A 14,524-nucleotide genomic window follows, 5' to 3' on the forward strand; every position below is an offset into this window, starting at 1 on the left:
ATGTTTGCACGAGCTCTCCTATTCAGCACTTCATTCAAGTCTCGTCATGTTTATTTATATCGCGCTTTATACAACAGATTGCTTTAAAGCAAGCAGCTCTATGGAATTAAAACTTCTGTTTCTCCTAAAAAGAACAACCGCTAAAAAGTGCGTTCTATAAAATGTGAATGTGTGTACAGGGAATGACATTAACATTTTTGCTCACTTGCCACAATTTTGACATTGATACCATGCGGAAAACTGGCCATGTAGATATTTCTTACAATTATCTCATAATTTAATATACCTGATAATAGGCTGCTGTCACTTTTAAGTCATGGTGCAATGATCTATTATACTGTTACACATGCTTTTTCTTTCTCAACTGTTTGCGTTCACTTAAAACATAACTGACCGTGTTTACGTGAATGCTTGCCTTTTGACATTATCTTGTGTGTTTGACTGTTTATGCGCAATAAGCAGCGAAAAATAACTCAATTTAGTACTGAGAGGAACTTTATGTGACCGCACTTTGGGTATTTGCACAAAATCTGCGGGAATGAGTGAAATCATGCACAATACGTGCAGAAATTCAAGCCCTGTAACACCAACAATATTCATCCTGAGCAAATGAAACGAGTGAGTGAGAGGAGGCGGTTTGTGTGTCAACTCGCTGTCGGAGAGATGAGAGAGAAAAAGCGCTGCTGGTATCGTGTATCGTGTAGGCCAGCAGCCATATCACCCTGTAGCCCAAGACTGGTTGCCCACTGAATCTAAGCAGGGCTGAGCCTGGTTAGTTCCTGAATGGGAGACCTCCTGAGAAAACCAGGTTGCTGCTGGAAGAGGTGTTAGTGAGGCCAGCAGGGGGCGCTCACCCTGTGGTCTGTGTGGGTCCTCCTAACGCCCCAGTATAGTGACGGGTAAACAATACTGTCAAAGAGCACACAAAGAGATGTTAAACCAAGGTCCTGACTCTCTGTGGTCATTAAAAATCCTAGGATGTCCTTCGGAAAAAGAGTCGGGGTGTAACCCCGGCATATCCTGGCCAAATTTGCCCATTGGCCTCTGTCCATCATGGCCTCCCAATCATCCCCATATACTGATTGGCCTCATCTCTCTGTCTTATCTCCACCAATAAGCTGGTGTGTGGTGGGCGTTCTGGCGCAATATGGCTGCCGTCGCATCATCCAGGATGCTGCACATTGATGGTGGTTCGAGTACCTAGAAAAGCACTGTATAAATGGAACGAATTATTATTATCTATTCTGCGGAAAATGAGTATTGGAAGCGTTTCAGATATTTCAATATCAATATATATCGAAAAATCCATGTTTTCTGCCACTACATTGCACTTAGTTTATTATTTCAGATGCCTGTATACACTATACAATTAAAAAGTGTATATATAATATTTGAAATTCAACCCTCCAAAGTGTCTAGTAGGCGTGACTGCGTTATATACCACTGCTGAAATCCACCCGCATTTGGTGTTAATGTCAAGCCCTGTGTGTGTAGTATGAATTTAATCCGGACGTAATACAGTCGTCATGTTGTTATTATCATGTGACCTACTAGCATCACTTGCGTCGCTTCACTGCCATTCACAAATCCTCTCATGTGGCCTCATGGGATAGTAAGTAGGTCGGATGTAGTAGGTCATCTGGTTACTTTTTGCCAACTGTTTTATGAGTACTTTGAATTCAGACATACTTCTTTTGTCACATACTGTTTTTTTCCTACTATATAAGTATGCGATTTCGGATGCAGCTAAACATTTGGCCTGATTTTGATAGAAAAGATGCCACAACAGTTCGTTCTTCGATTTTGCTTGATGTATATATTTGATGAATATTACTTCACTACTCAGGCCGTGATCATTCACACCACCAGGCTAATTTAACCAGGCCCCTGTGGTGCAATGATTATGGTTATACAGTTGTAATTTTAATCCCACACAAACCATTCATGGCTGTGATGTTCAGGTCCATGCAAGGTAAACATTTCACGCCGATCCCCACCACCACCACTTTTTATTATATGTCCTCCTGAGTGGTTAAGAAGCTGTTTTCTTTTAACACTGATGCCTTTATATGTTTACGTGATGCCTTTTGCACCCGATAGACTTTAATTCAGAATATCTTTTACGTTTCACACATGTCTTGCCAGTATGGTCAGTGTACAAATACAATAGCTTGCATTAGCATATTGCTTTAGCTAACAATGTGATACTCTGAGCAGCATAGCAATGAGCAAAAACACAAAAAGTTGTTAAAATAGTAAATGTATAATTAAATAAAACTATTTTTTGTTGATATTTAAAATTAACTACATTTTAAAAGCAACATTTCTGTCGCGTCTATCTAATTTGGATGTGTTTTTTAAATTTGTTTAAATTTGTTTTTAATTTTAATAGCTTATTGTAATGCATTGTGGGTTTGCATTTTCCACAAAAAAATACATGTAAGGCCTTACAGTTTAGGTATTAGGAGGAAGAATGGTAGGAGGCAGGAGAATGGTAAAACTGTTTTTGTGTCAATGATATTGGATATTCTGAAGGGAAATCACGTTCGCCTGGCGTTGGGCATGTTTGACAGCTGTATACAAGGGAAGCAATAGGGCAGCGTCACAATGTGATAGGATCAGATGTCAGAGTTTGTTCATTAATCATCCACTGATGCTCACACATGACCGAAGACAGTCACCTACAAAAGAGACTAACAAAAAGACCGCCATGTAAGTAGGGAACCCATGAGAATAATTGCATGTGCACCCAGTTGTCATTCGTCAGATTGTATGATACACTGTTGTGCAAATGTTTTACCTTTTAGGGGTACAACAGCTTGTCACTGCATGGGCAGTACCCTTAAAGGGACAACGTTGTAACTTAGATTAGTAATATGTACCCTTAAATTATTTCTAAAAACCTTTTAGCGGTAAATGAGGTCCAAAGATACCATTTTGAGGGCAAAGGCAGTTATAAGTAATTGTCACTAAGCAATCAAACACTACTGATTTTTTCTTACAGCAAGAGAAATCTTTAGACTACAGAAATTTCCCAAAATGAAATGTACTTTAGGTTGCACCTTTATGTTCCCTACACCTCTCTGAACGCGTAGTGCAACCGAACATGTGCATGTTAGTGTCCATGAGATGTTGTTTGGGATGCAAGGTGCAAACGCACTGGATGTGGTCCTCAGCTGCCTGGGGTGAGGCAGAATCTTGTTGCTTCAACAGGGGCGGGATGGGGAGCATGCTCCAATCACCCACGAGCCACTGCTGGATATTTTATTTGTCAGCACATCTATCCGTATAAGCAGGGGACCAATGGCTGCAGAGGAAGTGGTCATTCTGTCACAGAAACAGTTGGCACAGAAGCAACATATTACAGCATTATCCAACCCCCTCCTGGTCCCTTGCCGTCATCTCCTCTTTCCCCTTCAACTCCCTCCTTTGCCTATATCTGTCACTCTGTATCATTTTCCTACAAGCTTTCAGCCATCAATGAATCGCAACCAACCCTGCTGTGGACCGACTCTTGCAGCTGGCCGAGCAAACCAGCAGGGCTGCAGAACATCTGCCATATCTCGCATGCACACAGATAATTCATACCCGTCGTTCTTTGCGATACGGCTTGCATTTTCTCCTCCAGAAATCTCTCTGTACCCCGCTCTGCTTTCTCTTTCTCCTCAGGACTTAATCCTACTAGCTGTTTTCCCCTCTCTTCTCGTCTATCCCCACTGACTCCTCCCTCTTTGCTCTCATACTCCCTCACTCACGAACGAACACACTTGAACACAAGCACACATACATACGCACACACACACCTCCTCCCCCATCGCTGCAGTGTCTCTTAACTGCCTTGGAGCTAACAAGAGGGGAAATAGCACACCGACAATTGTAAAAGGGAGGAGAGAGCACGACACAACGAAAGAGGGACAGTGAATGAGTGCATGTGTGAGAGGAGATTCAGGCGGATCTGAGGATGTTGGCGATTCAGGACTAAGGGGACGGATCGCGCGCTCCCTCTGCCTCCCAAGCGAATGTTTGTCTGCAGTGTTGCTGGTGAATGGACGGCAAGCGGTGAAACGGTGAGGAAATATTTTCCTTTTTTCACTCTTCCTTCCACACACCCTTATTCCTGTTCTTGCACCAAGGCTAGCTTCCCTGGTAGTGTCCTTGGGTTTTGTTTTTGGCTTGGGAATGTGACCGTGTTTAGTAGCTCGGGCAGGAGAATGCTATTTTCCTCCATCTCTGTGAGGTGATGCTCAGGGATGATGCTAAAGCAGCCCCCATGAATCCTGGATTGGTTCAGGAGTGTATATTTAAGGACTAAGCATCTTCAGTTTCTTGCCCACGTATCGTACCTAGTGATTCAGCTTGTGCAATGTTAAATGGTCACATATTATTGAATCTCAAATGGAGCAGTGCACTAGGTGTAGTGTGTTCATGCCACGCTCTGCTGGCTGGTGAATATGGAAGGAGCTGGATTAGGTGCACACCCTGTGTAAAGACAGGGCTTCTGTTTCACCTGGGAGTGTAGCGAAAGCCCGTTTCAGTATTCTCCTTTCGGCCATACCTCCTGCTGATCTTGGACTCCCACTGCACAAATGCTAAACAACGACGCGTTTGCTCCCCATTGATCGCCGTTGATGTGTTTGCATGTGCCAGAGGCGGGTTCGTGGTTCCCCCGGCGGCAGGCCCCCTTCCCTTCCCCAGTAAGTGTCATTTGAAGTATTTTTGCCCTGTCTAAAATTCCTGGGATTGTTATTAGGGCAGCGGAGGGCAGTGTAGCCTAGTGACAGGGTTGTGTGTGCATGTGCGAGTCAACCTGCACAGGGAGGGGTTAGGGGGATTGGGTATAATGGTGGAGAGATAGTAGGGGCAGAGGGGCGGAGGATGATGCGGAAAAAAAAAATTAAAGGAGAGAGAAAGATAAAATATAAAATGTATCCTAAGAGGGCTTTGCGAGAACCCGCCACAAGCAAGGAAACGGATATACGGGGAGGCCCACGGACCCATTACAAATGAAGTCTCATTAAAGTCTCGATTGTTTCTCCTACAGTAAATAGCAAAGAGATTAAAGGGAAAGCAAATTGCCTCTCTTGAGTAAAGAGAGTTTGCTTCTCTTGAGTAAAAGACTCTGGCATGTAGAGAGTTTCTCAGCAGTGTCTCAGACTGTGCCTAGATGCTAAAGTCAGAAGTTTCGATATAAATGCAATTATTTCTCATCACATTCCTCTTATACCAAATAGTTTGAGCTATGGTATCCACATTGATATCATTGCTCTTACATTTATAACACTCTGTTAACATTTTTAAAGTAGAAGGTTCCTTAAGGGTTTTTTCAAAGCGATACCATAATTTTTGAAAATAATCTCTTTTTTTAGTATTAATAATCTAAAGAACCCTTTTCTACACTCTAAAGAATCTTTGTGCAATAGAAAGGTTTATGATACCACAGATGCCAATAAACAACCGTTATTTTTAAGAGTGCATTTTTGTTTCTCCGAAGGAATTTTAGGAGAAACATCTACATTAAATTAAATGTAGCTGAGAACTCCTGAGCTATAACAGAGCAACCGTTGAGCAGTATGATTTTCCTCTGGGGACGTTTGGCAAGGCCAGCGAGCAGTTATGCTAGCTAAGTTCACTTCATTACAGCATAGTTGCTCAATAGAGTGCTAATACAGTAAAGATGCTGTGTTACTCATAAAGACAGGGAAACACAGACTATGTAAAGATGAGCAGATACTGCCAGCGCTCCCCCCCCCCCCCCCCACACACACACACAAACTGACCAAACTGCAGGATGGTTGTGCAACATCAGCTAAGAACCAGTTAATATTTGTACATCCTGTGCTGTCGTCTGAAATGATGGCCGTTATGGGAGGCGTACCCTCATTTTAATATTGCTCCTCATTTGCTTATACGAATGCGAGGAAAATTATGGATGTCAAAACACAGGCATCAATGTCAGTGATATTCAAACACTATAAACATCAACAACAACATGATCACAATTAAAGCTCAGTCTCAAATAATGGTTAAAAATAAACTTCGCTTGATTACCAGGTAGCTCATTTAACTGTGAACCGAAATTATGCCGTAAACAAAACCATCTAAAGCACAGAACGTCGGATTGTTATGCATTTGGGTCATGTTTTAAAAATACCTGAGCTTGCCGCTTTGATAGCAAAGCACGGCATGCACACGAATGCCATTTTAATTCACATTTTACAAAAGAAAGTCACATTTATTATTAAACATGCTTTTGTCACTGAAGTGTTCACTGGAGTGTTTAATTTTTTGGCGTCACACTACATAAGTCTGATGGAGACTAAATAATTCTGCCCTTGTTATTGAGAGTATGCTTAAAAGACAAAAATGGGATGCAGGGAAATAATTGGGAGAAAGAAATTCTATAGGTTCAACATTGTTAGGAACTTTCTTGAAAGGGAAATGCCAAAATAGACACATGCTGCTTTCAGAGTGAATGCTTGAATGATCATAACCAGTTTTTGGCACCACAGTAGTGGTTTGGCAAAACACCTCGCCGGTGACCTTACATGCTCTGATAGCCAGCTGTTCATTAATGCTCAGGACAAATCACACATCTGCCATGGAGGATACCGTTTCTAACGGGTACTGCTTATTAAAACAGTAATTAGTTTTATTTACCATTCTGTTTTGCAGTAAAATGTGTGACATTCTTAAAGGTTTGTGGATAGTCAGATCATCAATAGTGCTTAAATCGAATGGTGATTATTTAATAGCTCAAATGTGCAGCATTTTACAAGCATGCTAAATCTACACTCAGGAAGTCGGTCAGTCTTTCTAAATTTATCATCATTATGTCCTTAAAGATGATGTGTGTAATTTGTTCAAATAATGTCTTTTATCCCAGTTTAATGTGCAGAGAATGTGCAGAATAGGTTGACTTACCAGAAAATGGTAACAGTGGTACTTTCAACATTTTACTCTTTGAGCGTTTTGACATAGCAACACTGGCTCAACCAATGGTGTCAGTTTGGGGCGGGGCTATCTGTTTGTCTAACCAATGGAAGATGGACGGAGTGTTTGGAAAATTATTTAAAAAACAGTCAATGACTGCATCCGAAATTGCTACATCCCTACTATACAGTAGGCAAAAAATAGTATGTGACAAGAGTAGTATGTTTGAATTCACAGTACTCATAAAAGAGTACAGGCAAAAAGTCCACGGATGACCTACTACTTCCGGAGAGATTCTGAAGTGTGCATGCGATGGACACTTTACTATCCCATGAGGCCACGGGAGATAATTTGTGGATGGCAGTGAAGCGACGCAACTGACGCTGGTAGGTCACATGATAATAACAACATGGCGAATGTAGTATGTCCGAATTGCATTCATATCAATATAGAACATGCTTTTAGTGGTTGTGAAGTAGTTACTTATTCCAAATAAGTGCCTAATTAAGAGTATGCGATTTTGGAATAATCTGGTGCCACCAATGGCATAAAAATGTAGCCTAGAAATCTAGACGCACCCTAGTGGCAGCAAAAATTATTTTGCAGCAAAGTGTGGTCTAGCAACTCTCCATAGACTTTTGAGCTGGAAAAACCAAAAACTGGTCCGGCCAATCAGATCGTGTAGAGTTGGTCGGCTTTGCCCGCGACTCTGGATGACTTGGAGTTAAGAGAACGTCACTTAAGTCATTCCTAAAAAAGGAAGATGTGTTCAGAGTTTTGACGACCGGATACGGCAAAAGTTTAATATACCAACTAGCTGGTTCACTGGTGGAAAAACGCATGGAACTCACTCAGCCACAGCCGTTCGTTGCTCTGGTTGGTTGTAGCGCTGTCCTATTGCGTGCCGAGGGATATTGAAAGACAACCGTTTATCCCGCCCCTCGGATTGAGGTATGCCAATTGTGAGTTCCCAGACCTAACATCTTGATGTAGGTCTGGCTTGCCAGGCTAATAAAAATGGGCTTTCGTGCCCAAATGACACTTTTCTTTTTACATTAAACTTTACAGTCATAACTTACTCACCCTCGTGTTGTTGAAAATATGAATATTTCTTCTTTAAAAACAAAAGATGAAATTCTGAAGAGCACGTTTTACATGTTGCTGTTTTACATGTACTTACAATGAATGTGGACTGAATTATTCAGTTTTTATGAACTGGGTCAATTGATTCATAAAAAGATCTGACTCAACAGAGTGATCCATTCGGACATCAGTTCTACAAACCTGTAAAGACTTCAAATAACTTCAAATAATATAGTGCACTGCACAAATGATATGGACCACTTTTATGGTGCTTTTGCATCCTTTTTGATATTTTAGTCCCCATTCATTGTAATTTCAAGGAAATAATGTGACCAGTACATTTTTTTCAAATGTTTCCTTTTGTGTTCCATGGAATAAACTCATACAGGTTTGGAACAACATGAAGGTTCTGATTGATCATTCCAATCATATGACAAATAATAAGCTGTCCTTTCAGCTGGAGTTTCTCTTTAAGAGATATTATATTGGAAAAAATGCAGCGTGCATATTGTGCAAGACTTGTCTTCTGATATAGATTGGCTAGAATTGGAGTAGCTACTCAGTGAAGTGGACTGAAAGGGCTTTTCTCAGTGAGAGCATGGAAAATCCAACACTCTGGCAAGTTTGGTGTCAAGAGGTGACCAGGCCCTTGTTTTATAGAAACACATGTGAGAGAGGCCTTTTGTTCAATTGAAACCAGTCATTAGCTATAACCAAGTGGTCTGCTTATATAAGAAGCACTGTGGAATTCTATATGATATAAGTCATATCCAAGTCTTAAGTTGGTTCTGTAAAAGCCACACCATGCAGAAATTGTGTTTTTGTCAAACAGCGACCCCTATAGTCGCTGTGGAATACTTGCACTGTCGTAAATAGCTAGCTAGACATAATGTGGAAATTACCATAGACAGTATTGGACAGGTCTAATTATCAACAATGGATGAATGAACAGCATCGTAAAAAAATGACATACTACAAGCAAGCGCAACAACATAGAACGCAAACAAGTTTAGAAATAAGAGATTTATTTACTAGTCTATCAACAAGATAGCCAGGTCAGCATCGCTGTTGCATCCAGTGCTGCTTTTTAGCTCGCGCCAACTAGTGAAAGCCCGACCGAGTGGGACTGTCACAACTCTGAAGGAAATAGTCAAAGGATTCAGTTGCGAGTAAACAGTAATTTATTGAGCACAATAGTAGATAGCCGTGTGGGTCAAAATGGAAGCAGGCAGAAGAAGACTCAGGCTCGGAAAAACAGGGACGCAGTGGGCAGACACATATGCAGGAACAGGTAGAAATTCCTCCGGGAAAATCTCAGGAAACCACTGCATGGGTACAGGCGTGGAATGCAGGAGAACACGGTGAGTAGAACCCTGGTAGCCTCAACTACCATCTGACATAGACAGGACGAGAAAAAAAAACAACAATATATAGGACATCCTCATTCAAAACAGCTGGCGCTGATCAGCTCATCAGCCGCGCTGATCAGCCGCGCTCACTCACACAACACGCACACACATAGCGAGGGCGAATCAGGGACTCTTTTCCAGTTCCTCACGCGGTCAGATTCTCTTTTCCTAGTCTCTTCCGACCGTGTTTTCTTTGCTTTTTCCATCGTCGAGTATCACGTCTGAAATGCACGCAAGTGTCTTCGTGCTTCATATATTGTTGTTGATGTGTGTGACCGTGACGTCGTTGCCGTAAAGCATGTCGTTATTCTCGCGAGATTTGTCGGGGGCGCTCCTCTCAAACTTGCATTGCTGGTTTTTACAGCGGCGTCCCCCCCAAGCTTTACTACCAGGATGATTCGCCCTACTGTGAGTTTGTTTACCACCGAAATTACTTTGAAGCTGTTATATTAAGGTACAATTCTTGCATAGTGTGCCTTTAAGGTTTAAAGATTGTTAGAAGAGTGCTAGAAGATTCACAGTAATGCCAGGAGCTTATGCTCATTCGATCGGGAAGAAAAGTTGCCCAATTTGTTGCCATAAGTGGGACAGGCTTGACCTCATGTTACTGAACGAAACAAACAGGCCCTGCTTATGCCATTCCCATTTGAACAAGGATATATTCTTGGTGATCATACGCGATAAACATTATACACTTGTATAGGTGTATAGGCGTTCTGAGTGGTTCTTAGCATGTTGTCACTGAGTAGATGATTGCCAGAGTGTTCTGATTGGTTACTTAAGGTTACAAATCAAAAGACGCAAGGTAACTGTATAAACGTGACATTTTAAACGATGCCACCCTCCCATTCATGCTAAGTTTGTATCTGTATCACCTTTACATGTTTGCTTATTGCACCTTTATGCGTGTTCATTTACAAAGCAAAGTGATTTGGCACAAAAGTACAGTTGTCATGACATCAGCAGGATGAAATGGATCCGACTGTTAATTCTGTGGTCAAGATCACATTTCTCCTGATGAGTCAACTCAGTATTGGCTTTTGTGTACAGTCGTTATCAGCAGTTTGTTCCACAGTGCAGTTTTGCATATCACAAAGAAAAGGTTTCACAATACTGTGTTAAAATGTGCAGAAGGAAGTAGGTTCGAGAACTGAAATGACATGTTCTATTTTGGCTTTTAGAAACAATGTTATTTTGGACTTTATCTGCAGTAGATTTATTCTTATAGGAATAATTACATCAACTTAAATACTTTCAAAGCATTTTTTAGTCTTAGTTAATTACATTTACTAATACATTATTAAAATCAAGAGTTGTTAATATATGAGCTAAAATGATCTAACAGTGTATTGTATTTTTTATTAATGTTAACAAAGATGAATAAATACTATTATACAAATGTATATATATTTTTTTTTTGGAATTTCAAACAGTGTGACATGCTTTATTTAATGTAAAATATATATATATTTTAATGAAATAATTATTTTTTATCTATTATGTTTCAAGACTAAGTTTTATGCTCTCATTAAGTGAGAAACTACATGGAATGTTTGTACTTTTATCAAAATGCATTTGTCATTATGCAATTAAAAATGATCAATTTTAAACTAAAATTAAACAAAAAATATTTGCATTAGTAGCCTATTATTTTAGAGAAGGTAAATAATAATAATAATAATAATAATAATAATAATAATAATAAAAAAGGATTATGTAAATATTCATACTTTTTACAGAAGATTTTTTGTTCCATTAGTATCACCAAATGAAACTGCAAAAATAATGATCATTTCAAAAAGGTTTTCTGAACACTCCCCCTTCTGCCACTGGTTGGACAAACAGATAGCCCCTCCCCCAGATTCACTCCATTGGTTGAGCTGTTGCTAGGTTGAGTTGGTCGGAATAGAGAAACAGAGCAGTTTTTAAATTTTTCAGGTACATCAACCTACGAATGGCTTACTTATAGTCATCTCTACATATTCAAATGGAATAGGTGAAAGTATTTAGACTACATTTACCTGAAAAATAGAAACTCATTTGCAAGTGTTGCACGCATGATGTTTTGAAACTAAAGGTGTAAAGGTGAGCATGTTGGATGAGCCATTGGTCAAGCGTGTCTGTATGCGATGTCTGGCTCTATCACTCGGAAATGGCACTTGGCAGGCAGAGGACGCACGTACTCTTATCTAGGTCAGCAGGTGCGGGGAGAGGGACTCTGAGGTGTTTGCATCGTTTTTGTGTACACACGCCACCAAGGGAAGTGGTTTTAGAAGCTTTAACAATACCTGAATTAAACAATGGTTTAACAAAAAATCACATAATAATGTAATGCATCATACTGACATGTTCGATTATAAAATCCAGCATATCAACTGGCTTCTTCGCAATTTATTTAGAGGAAGTTATACACGTGCGGTCATTTAATCACATTTTCCGCTTACGTGGACCGCATCCAACTTCAATGACATAAAGCAGATTTTAATGTATCAGTCAGAGTTTGATGAGCTGAGAGGTATTTTCATACAGATTATACAGTTAAGGATTATGCCATTTGTATGAATGGATTGAGAAATCCTGATCTAATTGCTAAGTATTGCCATCACACCTGATAGGAAAGCAATCACAAATCTCTAGAAAATATTGAAAATTTGACTCAAGTCTCTTGCTTCCTAATATTCCCCCCCATTTTTACTTGCATTATTAATATATTATTTTTGTAATGTTATATACACTACAGGTGCCACCATATTCTTACTGTATGTAAACAGTTTGCATTTCATTTGCATAAATTACATTTTCCAATAAATTCCATTTATTCCTGCCTTATTTATAAGCAAATTAAGGAGACTTAATGGATAATAGACTTAACAGTTGATGCTTAAATGAATCATAACTCCATTAAGTCTCCCGGACTATGAAAGAGCATCTCTGAGCGATGCAATTTTCTTCTGGGACTGCTGCAAGAACCGTCCTACAGTATTCGTGTGTGTGTGACCGAGCGTAGATGAGCTAAGAGGGTCCTCTTTTCTGTTCTCATTACGCACAGAGCATCATTGTATTCGTCTGCATGGCCGTAACAGTGGTCATATGACTGAGGGGTAGGTGGAGGGGTGCCACCACCCCATGAGCTCTCCTTCAGTCATATGACCACTGTTATGGCCATTCAGACGAATACAAAGATGCTCCACATGATGCATAGGGTTTGAGTAAGTCTAACCTTGCCAATGTTGTCAAATAAATAGGCGACCTGAACTATTAAAGCTAGATGATAGTCAAACTGCTGTGCTAGCATACTGCTACAGTTATGTTTTGCGCAGGGGAAGATTCCAGGTTCAACACAAGTTAAAGACCACATGAAATTGTTTAACGGGTGTAGTCTTATATTTCCTGTGTTGTATGTTCCTATTGAAACAGGAAGTTGTGGTGGGACATGTTAAACAACTCGTCTCCCAAGGCTTTAGCAATGTCACACTGGTGAAACATGATTTGCTGCTTGCTAGTCGGTTGCATGTGGTATTGGGGGATGGACATTCACATTCTACAGAGCATTTGATTAGATAAAAATCTGTGTAGTGCAAGAGTCATCATCAATATTTTTCACTGGTTTCCGGAGTCAGCATGAATTAGAAATCCCCCCTATTTTCTAAATGCATGTTAGATCTTATTGTGAACGATTCATCAATGCAAGTGTTTTGATTTTTCTTTGATTTGTTTTGATGTAATTTTGAATCAATATGCCATAAATGGATCTTCTGGTGAACCCTCAGACTTCTCTATGCCAGCCTTTTCCATTTATTAAGTCCACTTTAACCCCGTCCCTTTCTTACAATCAGATCTGCCTCCATCCAATCAACAACCAGATAGAACCATCTGTTTTACTTGGATGTACATCAATAATATAGACGAAAAGATCTGTGGTGCTATATATAGCACCATTATATCAGCCATTTACCACTGGTGGGCCAATTTTCAAGGGTAAAATCATGCCATTTCGATAGGAATCCACATGATCTGGAATTTCACGTGAGGACGAAAGATTTCCCCACGCAGATTTTTGCAATGAGTTGAATTTGGTCCCGTGAATTTTCTGCAGTGACCAACAGAAAGCTTTCGTCTCAGCAGTGCTTCATACTTCACTACACTATTGACAACAGGCAACAGACCTTTTTGCCTGCTAAATTTAACGTGGCCGCACCTTTAGACAGTTAACACTATCAGCCATTACTGTCAAAATATTGGTCGTCATCATGAAAGTTTATTATTTGCTTGCGTTTTAAAGCCATATCAGTCTAAACTTCTGATATGTGGTTTTCTGAGCACACACACCTGAAGCATGGGCACAGAGAGCTGGATGTCAGACAGATGGTTTAATACTCCCGTGAGTATTAAACTAAGTTCTCTTTCACGTCTTATTGTGCTTAAGCTGTCAAATACACACAAGGTTACGTCAAAAACATGAAAAGTTGGCATAAACACAGACCGTTATGCCTGTGAACGTAAACAGCAAGTAAAGAAATCGCATGTGTTTATTAGATCTGTGCATTAAAGTGAAAGCAGCATAATATACAGAACTTACTGCTGGATATGCTGTTAATATGAATCAAACAACAAAAGAAAAACAGAAAATCACTTAGTGCTCTTGATTGAATAACTTTAGTAGCTTTAATAAGAATACATTTCTTTACTTGAATGCTGCTGTTAAATGCTCTGGTGAGGAGATAAACATGGCAGACTGTGTAAAGCGCTCTCAGAGCGGGGTCTATGCTAATGGGGCATAATCTGTCAGCAGTCGTGGGCGGGGCCTAAGCATATGTGACATCACACAGCTAAAATCTGCAAACGCCTTGGCTGAATCCGAAATCGCCCCCTAAACCCTCATTCACTATTCCCTTCGTTAGTCCACTAATACTGTTCACTTGAAGGAGTGGATGAAAACGAGATGAAAAAATTCGGACAGCCGTTGAGCGTACATCGGTTTTACACTCGTTATTGCAGTGCAAAGTGGGATTGAATAAGTGCACTCAATAACGTCCACTATGGTTTCAGACACCACAACAAATGGATGTCCCCTCAAATAACGCCCTATTTGATGGTATAGG

The 14,524-nt window shown here is 40.2% G+C and overlaps 1 protein-coding gene across 1 annotated transcript in view; it reads left to right on the forward strand.

The window, feature by feature from the left end:
- The first annotated feature begins 3,808 nt into the window (after nt 1-3,808).
- gnaz (guanine nucleotide binding protein (G protein), alpha z polypeptide) overlaps nt 3,809-14,524 on the forward strand; it is a 47,895-nt gene continuing 37,179 nt past the window's right edge. Inside the window, exon 1 of the mRNA XM_056253306.1 lies at nt 3,809-4,067. The gene's annotated coding sequence lies outside the window, so the exon portion shown is untranslated. The remainder of the gene's footprint in view (nt 4,068-14,524) is intronic.

Source organism: Rhinichthys klamathensis, unplaced genomic scaffold (assembly GCF_029890125.1).
Source record: "Rhinichthys klamathensis goyatoka isolate OS25496 unplaced genomic scaffold, OSU_Roscu_1.1 h1tg000104l_1, whole genome shotgun sequence".
NCBI lineage: Eukaryota > Metazoa > Chordata > Actinopteri > Cypriniformes > Leuciscidae > Rhinichthys > Rhinichthys klamathensis.